This window comes from Mastomys coucha, unplaced genomic scaffold, assembly GCF_008632895.1.
Source record: "Mastomys coucha isolate ucsf_1 unplaced genomic scaffold, UCSF_Mcou_1 pScaffold13, whole genome shotgun sequence".
Classification (NCBI taxonomy): Eukaryota; Metazoa; Chordata; class Mammalia; order Rodentia; family Muridae; genus Mastomys; species Mastomys coucha.
The window spans coordinates 69248421-69260705 of NW_022196895.1; the positions used below are offsets into that span (position 1 = coordinate 69248421).

At 44.1% G+C, this 12285-nt stretch overlaps 1 pseudogene; it reads right to left on the reverse strand.

Moving 5' to 3' along the window:
• Positions 1-11064: 11064 nt before the first annotated feature.
• Positions 11065-11726, reverse strand: LOC116087494 (annotated as a pseudogene).
• Between the last annotated feature and the right edge of the window lie 559 nt (positions 11727-12285).

Below are 12285 nucleotides of genomic sequence, written 5' to 3' on the forward strand. Positions count from 1 at the left end.
ATTTGACTTAGCAGTTAGCATATAATGACTAGCATTGGCTTCTGATTCTCTCTTATTGGTAGATTTGTCTTCTCACATATCTCCGGGTCTTCTTAAGTTTTCTTTTTATTCCTTGGAGGACAGTGATATCTAAAACTCTTTAAACGTACTGAATAAGTTGGATGAAATCAACCCCGCGACGTTCCCATGAACTAGATCTTCTCCACGCTGTGCACTCATATTGGCACGTGTAGACGTGAATATGTGGAGATGCAGACACCTCTGGATGCCATTAGCTCTCAGCCAGTTCCCTTCATAAGCCCAGAAGCTATCACAGTGCCATATAAAGAATTTTCACCATGGAATCCCCTCTTTGTCAATGAGAAGACAGTGGCTGTTTTGTGAGTTAAAGAGGGGCAGATAGAGACAAGATATGGACAGAGAACATTCATTCAAGTGTCACCTCTTTCTTCATGTCTTTCATAAGCTCCAACCTGATGATCGCTTTCTTTGTAGTTATGGACAGAATAATAAAAATGATAAATGCCAGAACCTAGAAACAGGATATAGTACATGAAAAGATGAGTTAGGATTACAAGTTTAAATAAAGTTTAGTGTTCAGCTGGCTTAGAATGAGAATGGCTGGGATGTGGCTTGGTGGTAGAGTGCTTGGCCTGTAAATGTGAAGCCCTGGCTCAATCTGCAACACTAAGAAAATGATAACAATACTAATATACAATAAGGCTATTGTCCTGGCCTAACCAGATAAGCCTGGTGTGCTCCCAATTGATCTTTAAGAAAGGCAGAAGAAGAGACAGATGAGGAAGGGCTGCAAAGATGCTCTGTGGATGATATTGAAATTGGAGGACAGGACCGCAAGCCACAGAATTCATGTAGCCTTGAGAAACCAGAAAGAACTTCCAGAAAGAGCCAGTCCTACCTACTCCAGGATTTTAGCCCAGTGAGAGACATAGGAAACTTCTATATTCTGACTTGTTGGATGAATTTGTGTTGTTGTAAATGCCAAGCCCACCATAATCTGTAACATCAGCAAACCACCAAATTCACGATAGCCACCTCTGAATTCAAGAAGGAAACTATACAAGTTGGTACAGAGTGTGGCTGTAACCAGAGAACCGCCTGCCCATCTGCACAGTAGACACCCGACGTCCCCAACTATTAGGCCTCATCTGGAAGATGGCACCTGCAGGTGCCCCTCATGAGTCTTAAGGGATATAGGAAACATAGGCTGATAATAAGTGCCTGGAGGACAGAAGACCAGCCTCTAACCAGCTATGGTGCCTGTGGGAGGCACTGCCCTCGTCAAGCTCTGTCTGTGCTGACCTCCCTCTCTTTGCTTTTTTTTTTGTTTTTTTCTTCTTTCTGTTGGGGAGGAATTTGTTTTGACTTATTTGTTTTGAGACAAAGTCTCCCTCTATACACCAGGTTGACCTCCAACTCCAGGTCCTCCTGTCCCAGCCTCCTGAAGGCTAAAACTGCAGACAAAACATCAGTCCAGCACAAAGTCTGATGCTTCTTTGAGTAGCCTCTTCTTGGTCACATTGTGAACTATATTTCCAAATCTAGTAAGATGTCAACCATACACATGCACACGTGCATGCACACACACACACATTCATTAAAAACATTGGGGGGATTCAAATCAAAACCCCAGTGAACTATTAACCCTGGGCCTGTGACAATGAAATGGCTATTCTTGGTTGTCAACTTGCCTACATTTGAATTAACTCAAATTCAAATGGGCATACCTGTGAGGGATTTTTCTTAGTGAAATCATTTGAAGTGGGAAGACCTGCTTCTCATCTGGATCTTTGAAGTGAGAAGATCCACTTTTAATCTGGGTCACATCTTCTGCTGGCAGCCTAAATAAGGAGTGTGGAAGAAGAAAGATATCTTTCTCTTTGCCTTCTTGCTCTTACTCTCTCTGGCAAGTTCTTCCTTCACTGCCTTAGGGCCTAATTGCTTGGGGTTTGGGGGCATACTGAAGACCACTTGAAACATTAGGCCTCATGGACTGAACACCTACTGAATTCTTGGACTTCTGTTGGTAGACAACCATTGTTGGACCATAGGCTGTAAAATCATTCTACTCTATAATTTCTGTTCCTCTAAAGTACACTGCTGTACTGGCTGGTTTTGTGTGTCAACTTGACACAAGCTGGAATTATCACAGAGAAAGGAGCCTCCCTTGAGGAAATGCCTCCATGAGATCCAGCTGTAAGCCATTTTCTCAATTAGTGATCAAAGATGGGAGGGCCCATGGTGGGTGGTGCCATCTCTGGGCTGGTGGTTCTGAGTTCATAAGAAAGCAAGCTGAGCAAGCCAGGGAAGCCAGCCAATAAGTAACATCCCTCCATGGCCTCTGCATCAGCTCCTGTTTCCTGACCTGCTTGAGTTCCTGTCCTGACTTCCTTTGGTGATGAACAGCAATGTGGAAGTGTAAGCTGAATAAACCCTTTCCTCCCCAACTTGCTTCTTGGTCATGATGTTTTGTGCAGGAATAGAAGCCCTGACTAGGACAACTGCCTAATACAGATAGGGAAGGATGGGAAGATAGGGAAAGGGAAGGAGAAAGGGAAAATGAGTGGTGTGAAGGTGTGAAACAACTGAGACCCTGTGTTCCATTTGTGGGACTGTAAAATCATGAGTCCCCTGTGGAAACCTATGGCAAGTCCGCTTAAAGCAAAAGCAGAATCATTTTATTATCCTGCAATTCCTCTTCTGGATATACACACAAAGCATTTTAATACAGGAAAATAAACAAACATTGAATATCGATGTGCATGGCAGCATTTCTCACAATAACCAATAACCCAAGCAACCATCAACAGATACATAAAACAATGTATATGGCCACAATGGGTTGTTGTTTTGAGCTCTAAAAAGTAAGGTTCTGACATAAGATGTGGCATGGATGAGCCATAGGGGGGATAGGCAGAGTGAAACAAGCCAGTAGCTGACGGGATAAGTTCTGTATGGTTCTGTCAGTGAGACCACACTCATGGCCTAAGTGACCACACTGATGGGGATGGAGGCACAATGGTGGTTTCTAGAAGTCAAAGATGGAGGGACAGGGAATTTTTGTTTAATGAGCAGAGGTATTGAGCTTTGTAAGACGAAAGGAACTCTGGAGTAAATAGTGTTAACAGCAGCCCAGCAGTGTCACTGTCCTTAGTGCCATGACTAAATGACAAAGCTCTTACTCTACTTAATTGTATCATAAATGTACATATATAATTATCATAGTTGTAAAGAAGTTTTTATGGCTGGGAGGTGTTTGAGTGGGTGAAAGCGCTTGCAGCACTAGTCTGGCCACCTGGGTTCCAGTGCCCAGAACCTATAGCCTTATATCTGCTATCCATTCATGAAATGAGCTGATCAGTGTGGAAGCACATCAGTCGTCAATGAGAGTATGGTTAATACCTCTGTTTCCTTTGTTCAGGGTATTGATGTTTTATGTCTAATTTTGTGTGTTAGGTTAGAAACAAAATAACAGCACTCGTATGCATCAAGTATCACGGTGTGGTTACAGTTATTTAACTTTACATGGGTAGAATATAAATAATATACTTTATGTACATACCACTGTATAATTTGTACATCTGTATTTTAAATATTAATATAAAATTACAATAGAATTTGTAAAAAAAAAAATAATCCCCAAAGAGTTCAAGCAGCTATAATCCCTGCACCTACAGGAAGTAGGAGACAAAGGCATGAGATCCAGAAGTTCCCAGAACAGCTAGCCTGGCCTACACATCGGCCAAGAGACTGTCTTGAACAAGATAGAAGGCCAAGACCAACACCGCAAGTTCCCTCAATCTCCACATATGCACCACAACAAGAGTATGCACATATGCTCGCACACATCGACATGTAAGCATTGTAAGTTGAGTGATAATTCAAAATAATATCAAATGCAGCAAAGCTCACGTTATATACATCCTGTGCTCATGTCACTATTATCACCCAAAGTCAGGGACAAATGTCCTTCCATGCTTGTTACTCTATTCACTTAGCTTGAGTTGTGAGCTACTGTCACCTACGGGAACGGGTGGCTCTCACTGCAACCACCTGCTGTATAGGCATGGTGAGCACAGGCTGGGTGTGTGACCTTCAGAAGCAGCTGTGACCCAGTGGAGGATAAGCCATGACCCTGAAGGACATTGTCCCATTCGCATTTACCCACGAGCACACTCATAGAGTCCTACCTTCTGCTTTCTCATTAACCTCTTAGCCCACCCAAGTTAGGAGGTAAATTTACTTAAGCTCCAGGTAGAGAATGGCATGCCTATTTAATTAGACATGCTATCTATTGCCTTCAGTGAGTTTATCCTGCTGGGGAAGAGCTGTTAACCTAATCACATTTCATAATCACATCCAAATGGTTTGGGCATGTAAATCCATGGGAAGGGGGAAATATAATCTGTAAGCTACTGATCTCTAAATAGCTGCTCTTCATTTCAATCAGCAAAGCAGGGAGAGGACTGAAAAGAGCAGCGGATGACTGAAAGTCAGCTGAGCTGGTGCTGCCAGGTCATGCTGAAAAGCAGCAGGCTTTGTGATTATCCTCTCCGATCTCCAAGGCATCGTCTGTGCCATGACGATGTATTCCTGGACACTGACACAAGTTGGAGCCCTCTTTAAACACTGTCATCTCCCACAATCAAAAGATCCCCCGCAGATGCTCTCTGCACTGTGACTCTGATGCCCAGAAGCAGCCAGACCCTCTCCAATAGGCCAGCCACACTTGTCATAGGACCAGAGCCAGAATACACAGACCGCTCAGTACTCCACATCTTCTTCTCTTACTCCACAGTCTACTTCCCTGGCCACATTGCACACCCCTTCCCTGTGTAGTTCCAAGAGAATCTAGTAACATATTGCCCCACACGAAGCAGTCCAGAACACTGCTATAGCCACTATTATCTGCACAACTTTCTGCTTATCCCTTGGTCTGACTGCTTGTTTCTTAAGTCTTGCTGGACTCACAAATAAGTCCCACCTCAAACATGACCTTTGAGTCCTAAAGTCACCTTACAACCAGAGCTTGTACATCCAAGACTGTAGAATCCACAACGATTTGTTTCCACATTTTGATCATGAGAATGAATACAATACCCTCTATGCTAAATATTTCTGTTTCACCATCACTGGACAGAACAAAACCTTCTTGTGTTGTCCTCAATAGAAATAGGAAAATCAGCAGGGCCATGTGCGTAGCTCACAATCAGGAAACATCCCTGTCCAGAGGAGATCAGGTACCTGGTGGGAAGGAGGTGGGGTCATCAGAGGAGCCCACTATTGAAGTGAGTCTGCGGCTTACCTCTCGTTCACACAAAAGCAGACAGACCAAGTCACTGCTTTTCTGGGTTTCATTTCAAAAGACTTGATTTCTTAAGATAGTAAACAGTTAGAGAAATCTAGTCTTCTGAGGATAAAAAAGGAAGAGGGGTTTGGGAGAGAGACAGAGAAAGACACAGATAGAGACAGATGGATAGTCAGGGTGGGGCAGAGAGGGGGAATTCCAAAAAAGCTCACACTGGGTGCTAACTCACTGGCCTGAACCAAATGCTAGTAATCAATGGGAAAGCCTTTAATGAGTGTGAGCCCACAGAGTTAATCAGAAATTTAGAACTTAGAGTCTGTATTACAGCCTTCACCCACCACACATTTCATGCTTCATTTTCAATTACCCCTTAGTCAATTAACCATGCAGCTTAAATGAAACGAGGGGAACTTGGGAGATTAAACCTAATACAGTCAGCTAGTAAAGCTGTAGCATTCAGAAGTTTAATAGGATGATAATAGAAAATAAATGGCCTTAACTCTTGCTAAGCCAGGCTGTGCCAGGTCTGTGTGATTAAAGGATGCAGCCATGACAGATACCAAGAACACAGATATTTTTAGAAGACCACTGCACCCTGTCTTATCCTTTTCTCTTCTCAATGTACCTTCAGCTTTCCTATATAATTTCTAGAGCCTTCCAGAATTCTCTTTGATCTTTGATGCGGCAGGTGGGGGGGGGGCTAAGTGGTTGTTCATGTGATCTTGAGCACTGGTGGAAAAGCCCACGGTTACTCTTCCAACTGTCCATCTTACAGGCTGAATGATCTTTGGAAAGTCACTTAACTGAAGTTGAATCCTACGGTCACTCATGCCACACATGCCTGCTGTTCAGATGGCACAGCACAAAGAGTAGCTATCATGTGGTGGGGGGACACACACAGCTCTATAAAATGGGACTGCATGGAGATCAAAGTCTGTGAAGCTCAGTGTCTAATAAGCACCTAAAGGCAAGGATGAAGCACAGCATGAACTCAAAGAGAAATGCCTTAGATGAAGGCATATTCCCCAAAGACATATTGAGGGCAGCGCCATTTGAGCTGATCTTTGAAGGATCCATGGATTATACAGGCAGCAAAGGAGTGGAAGACCAAAGAGAAGCCTCCAGCAAGATGGCATAATATAAAACACTTTCAAGAGGTGCAGGCCCATCTGAGGGGCTAAGAGCAAAGCCTGGAAGCCCCTCTCAGTCAGGCCGAGAAGCTGACACCCTTCTCCCAACAGGCCTCAGACTTTCAGAAGAGCACAAAAATCAGGGCATGGTGGAGCGCACTTCTAATCCCAGCTTTCAGAAGGCTGAGGCAGGAGGACTGTGAATTCAAGGCTAGCTTGACACTGTCTCAAAGAAACAAATGAAAGCAAAACAAACAAGGCCAAGAAGACAACAGAAGACCTATCTGAAAACTAACACATGAACGAGCATTGTGACTGTAAGGAGAGAAAAAAACAAGCAAACTGACAGAAGCAAGAACATAACACGTTTATAAAACATAAACAAAAGACATTGCCTACTTGGGATTAAAAAAAATATTAAAGATGCCTGACACCACCAGAAATGTTTCAAGGAGAGTGATGATAAAGACCTTAAAGGTTCAAAGCAAAGGCATGAGAATCAGGAGTTCAAGGTCACCTTTGCAAGTGTTTGACCAGTCTCTATTTTTTTTTTTTTTTTATTTTATATGTAAGTACACTGTAGCTATCTTCAGACACTCCAGAAGAGGGCGTCAGATCCCATTACGGATGGTTGTGAGCCACCATGTGGTTGCTGGGAATTGAACTCAGGACCTTCAGAAGAGCAGTCAGTGCTCTTAACCTCTGAGCCATCTCTCCAGCCCCTTGACCAGTCTCAAAACAGAAAGAAAGGGTGTTACAGTGGGGGGGAGCAGGGATAGTACTCAGGTCTAACTCATTGGAAGATAGATTGTTGAACAGGCCCAGACACCTGCACTGCAAAATCTACAAATAAATCTAAAACAAAAACCAAAACCATACAATTTCTAGAGGCAAAGAGTAGAAAATCTTTTTAAGAAGAAACCTTTAAAAGCCCAGCATGGTGGTACCCGACCTGTAATCCGACTCTTGGGAGCATATCTGTCCTAGTGGTGACCAAAGGCCCAGTTGGTTGTTAGCAAGGAGTTAAATGTAGGATCAGGGTGAGCCAAACCATGACCTCATCTATAAACTGAAGGTTTCTACAATATCAGCAAGTTCTGGCCCTGCGCTTGCAGTAGATTCCCCTGGAAACTGTCTGAAAACAGACAGTTGGAGCAGTTAGGCAGCACCTAGACAAAGACCAAGGAGTCCCTGGGGTGAGGTTCCGGTGTGACTGACTCCCTGTTGGCTCAAGTTGACAAAAACATAAATAAATTTGCCATTGATCAATAGTCCCTGCAGAACAATGTGTTCCAAATCTATATCCCAGTACCCAGGGTGTGGAGGCAGTAGGATCAAGAGATCTAGGCCATCCTAGACTTTATGAAACCTTACCTCAAAAAAAAATCAAATAAATGTTCTTAATACAGAGAGACACTTTACTAAGTATTCCAGTGAAGAAACATGCTGTCTCACCCAGAGAGCTGTGAAATAGAAATGGTTAAGAGAAAAAAGAGAGAGGCTAGGGTCTGGAATCCTGGAGTTGTGCTAACTCTGGGCAAGCTGAGCCTTGAGCTACAGGATGGTAGGCCTGCTGACATTCTTCATCCTTCTAGCTCACAGTTGCCCTCCACCTGCTTTACTACTGGATTCCACAGCCATCGTGGAAATTACACAGGGCAGATATTATAAATACTCTTTTTCTAGATGAAGAAACATAAGCAAGAGACAGAAAACCCACAGCTGGTGAGATTCAGACTGGAAAGGATACAGACTTCCTGCCAGGAATCTCCTCACCTTCTGTTGCCTCTGCAAAAGAAGGCATGGAGGGACTCTGGGCTCTGGGTGAGGGAGTAGGGGTTAGATCTTAGTGAGACCTCTTCATCAACCTACATGCCATTTCTCCCACTGAATTTACAGTTAGAACTCAAAAGATAGCAAGGCTAGCTGATAACTTCACTGTGTGTTTTCTTCATGCTGTGGCAGAGCACCTAAGAGAACCAAACTCTAAAAATTCAGCCAGAGAAGGGGCAGAGAGGGTTGCATATCCACCGCCGTCTCTCAAGAAGAAGGAAGCCCAAAATGTGGACATTTCATTCCTTCTTAAAAGGGGGAACAAAATACCCATGGAAGGAGTTGCAGAGACTAACTATGGAGTAGAGACTGAAGGAAGGACAAGCCAGCCTGATATAGCTATCTCCTGAGAGGCTCTGACAGTACCTGACTAATACAGATGTAGAGGCTCACAGCCATCCATTGAACTGAGTACAGAGTCCCCAATGAAGGAGTTAGAGAAAGGACCAAAGGAGCTGAGGGGTTTGCAGCCCCTTAGGACAAACAACAATATGAACTAACTAGTACCCTCAGAGCTTCCAGGGACTCAACCACCAACCAAGAAGTACACATGGTGGGGCTGATTGCTCTGGCAGCATGTGTATAGTAGAGGATTGCAAAGTCGGTCATCAATGGGAGGAGAGGCCCTTGGCTCTGTGAAGGTTCTGTGCCCCAGTGTAGAGGAATACCAGGGCCAATAAGTGGGAGAGGGTGGGGTGGCAAACAGGGGAAGGGGGAAGGCAACAGGGGTTTGTTCTTGTTGTTTTTTGTGGCTTTTTTTTTTTGAGGGGAACCTGGGAAAGGAGAAATCAGATGACGTGTAAATATCTAATAAAAATAAATAAATAAATGGACCAGTAAAAAAAAAAAAATTGAACCAGAGAAGTAAGCAATGTAAGTCACCCAGAGGGGGATAATTGTGGCCATTAGTCAGCTACTTGGCTGTGTGCAAGGCTGTAAAGCCTATCTATAGTGATGTGGATTTGTTACTTGGTCAAATAGCAGTCATGTGTCTGAACAAAGATTGGTTCTACTCTGAAGACTCCATGTGACACTATCAGGCCAAGAAAAAACTCCTAGGCTACTAAAGAAAGTTCTGAATAGCATGTCATTTAAATCAGTTACCACACTAAGTATAAACGAGCACATGCTCTCCCATTCAATTCCATTCACAGAGCAATAGGTTTCAGAGAGTAGAACTCTGCTCAAGCAGAAGGTGTGTGGACTATCCAGAGATCTCGCACTCGAGGGCTGGAGAGATGGTGCAGTGGGTAAAGTGTTTGTTGCACAAGGAGTTCTAATCCTCAGCATCCACATAAAAGCTGGGAGAAGCAATATGTGGAGACAAGCAGATATCAGGAGTGATATGTCTAGCCAGTTGGTGAGTTTCAGCTTTAGTGACAAGACTGACTCACAAAGGTAAGGTAGAAATCCCCAGGGGAAGACATCTGCCTTTGACTCTGGCCTTCACATGCCCACACAAGTGTGAATATATGCACTTACTATACACAACACACATGTCTGCACACTGGAAACAGACAAAGCTTGTGTTCTTTCCCACATCATTCTCCTCTGTGTCTCCTCGAATCTATAGATTCCCATTCATTCATTAAAGAGTCCACTGGGCCTCTGTGGTCGGCTGTATTCCCTTGAGTTACCATTGCAAATCCTCAAAAGAGAAAAATCTAATTGGTTATTGACAAACCAAGGGATTGGCTGGATTGTGATCACCATGGGTCCAACTAGCTGGGACCCTAGTACAAAGGTCACCTTCACAGGAACCTTCTCCTCTTTCAAGATCAGCTATGTGTGTGTGTATGGGGGTGGGAGGTTGCATCACATGTGTGGAGGGAGTGTATATGGTGTGTGTGTGTGGGTGTGTGGGTGTGGGTGTGTGTGTTTCTTGTTTGTTTTTAGAAAAGCAGGCTATGGGTGGGACAGACATCCCCTAAACTACTTAGATAATCACTCTACATAATTATAAGAGGTTGTTCTAAAGAAGTTTGGTGAAGCTATCAAAAACAAAGACAAGACTTATGCATTCTTGAATCTCCACAAAAATCAGCATACTACATGTCCCAAACATGTGACATGGGTCTGTCACAAATCTCAGAACAAATTAACAGATGAGCTCTGCTTTAAAGCTGTTACCGTATCCCAGCTGACTCGTACTGTAAGACTTGACTGCAGTAGGCAGCATTAACCTTTGGACGTTTTTTTTCCTTTGAAATAAATCTGTTTACACTCAGTGTGCTAATTAATGGAGAGGACACCTAATTTGCAGATTTGCTTTCCTGTCGGAGAGCAGTTCTGTGTTTCCTAAAACAGAGCTAGAAATGAGGTCTACAGCAAAGGAAGCCTAGAGTGCCTGAGTATCTATCTGTGCCTTGCTAAGGACCTTGGCCCTAGCTCTGGGATGATGGCATGTTATCCTCACAACCACTTTGCAGAAGAAGATGCTGTGATCTGCACTGAGCAAGCATCTCAGTCCTGGGAGAGAGTCCTCACTCATCTCTCCATGGTCCCAGTGAGATGATGTTTACCAGAGAGGCTTCTCGGGAGAGAAGTAAGGACGGCAGGAGTAAGGATGGTGAGGATGGGTAAAGCTGGGGCCTCCAAAAACAGAGCTCCCACTTTCTGAATATGTGTGAGTACACATGTTCTGAGCCCAGGAAGAGAATAACAAGACAGCTGTTGGAATCCTGGAATCTGCTCTCCCACCATCTACAGCTGTGTGTGACCAGGTAGACTCCTCTATGCTCGCATCTCCTCACTGTACAATGGAGAAGCTGCCTACAGTACAAAGTTACTTAAGAGCTCAAGATGGTGCCACCATGGAGATTGGATGTAGAACTTTGATAGGATCAATTCTTTTTTTTTTTTTTTTAATTTCTGAGAAAATTTTATTGGCCTTTTGGATAAAATGTATTTTCCAGGAAGGATGATCCCATCATACTTCTGCTGGAGCCAGCGCATGGCCTCCTCTTTGCTGATTCTGTGTTTGGCCCCAGTGCAGCCTGTTCTGCACTTCTTGTCTGTGATGCTGAAACCTGGCCTACCCAGCACCACATAGAAGTCCAGGCCGTAGATACCATTGCTTGGGTCATATCTGATGCCCGGGTCAACGTGTTCCTGAATGCCAAAACCAGTATCTGAGAAGTTATTTTTCCGCAACTCATACTCCCGCACCTTCAAGCCTTTCTCCAGAATTTCCTCTGCCTCGGCTCCACGGACTGTGCAGTGAACAGCGATCTTCTCTCACTTCTTCGCATGCCAAAGGACCTGACCGTTTATCTAGCTTTGGAAAACACAGGAGTCTGGCCTGCGAGCTGCTCCAACACCTTGACTGCCCGGATCAGTCTGTCTCTGCTCTCCCCCGCGCAGATATTGAGGCAGAGCTTACGGATGCGAAGTTCCCGCATGGGATTCTCCTTCTTACCTTGATCTTGCGCCATGGTGGAAAATAAGGATCAATTCTTTACAAGCTCAAGTTGGGAGAAAATATAACTTGAATTCTAAGAGAACCTTAGAAAATGAGTGTAATGTATTAATTCTTTAATTTCCGTAGTGAACCCTGACTAACACCGAGGACAACGAGGGCAAGGGGTAGGTCCAATGGCAGAACACCTGCCTCGCATGCACGTATCCATGCTCAAGCATCAGCATCGCAGAAATAAATAAGTAGTTTGGCAATGACACCAAGAGTCAAGCAGAAGATGGAATGTTTCTTGGGAATAATCTCTCTGAAGTCACAGCAAGCTTCTGCTGCTCACAGTTTTCAGGATTTTCAAACTGTTCAACATTGAAAGTTGCATGTGCGTGCCAAAGTAGACAGGGAAAGCTCACAGGGCTTCAACCCTACACAAGGAGCTACAGGCAACTAAGGAAAGCTGAGCGTGGGAGAAGGAATCTACCCCGGAAGGGGCACGCCACTGGTTGTATAATACCAGGAGTCAGCACCGAGGATATGGGATCAACTGGCCTTGTTCAGACTGAGTAGCTTGTAAAAACAGA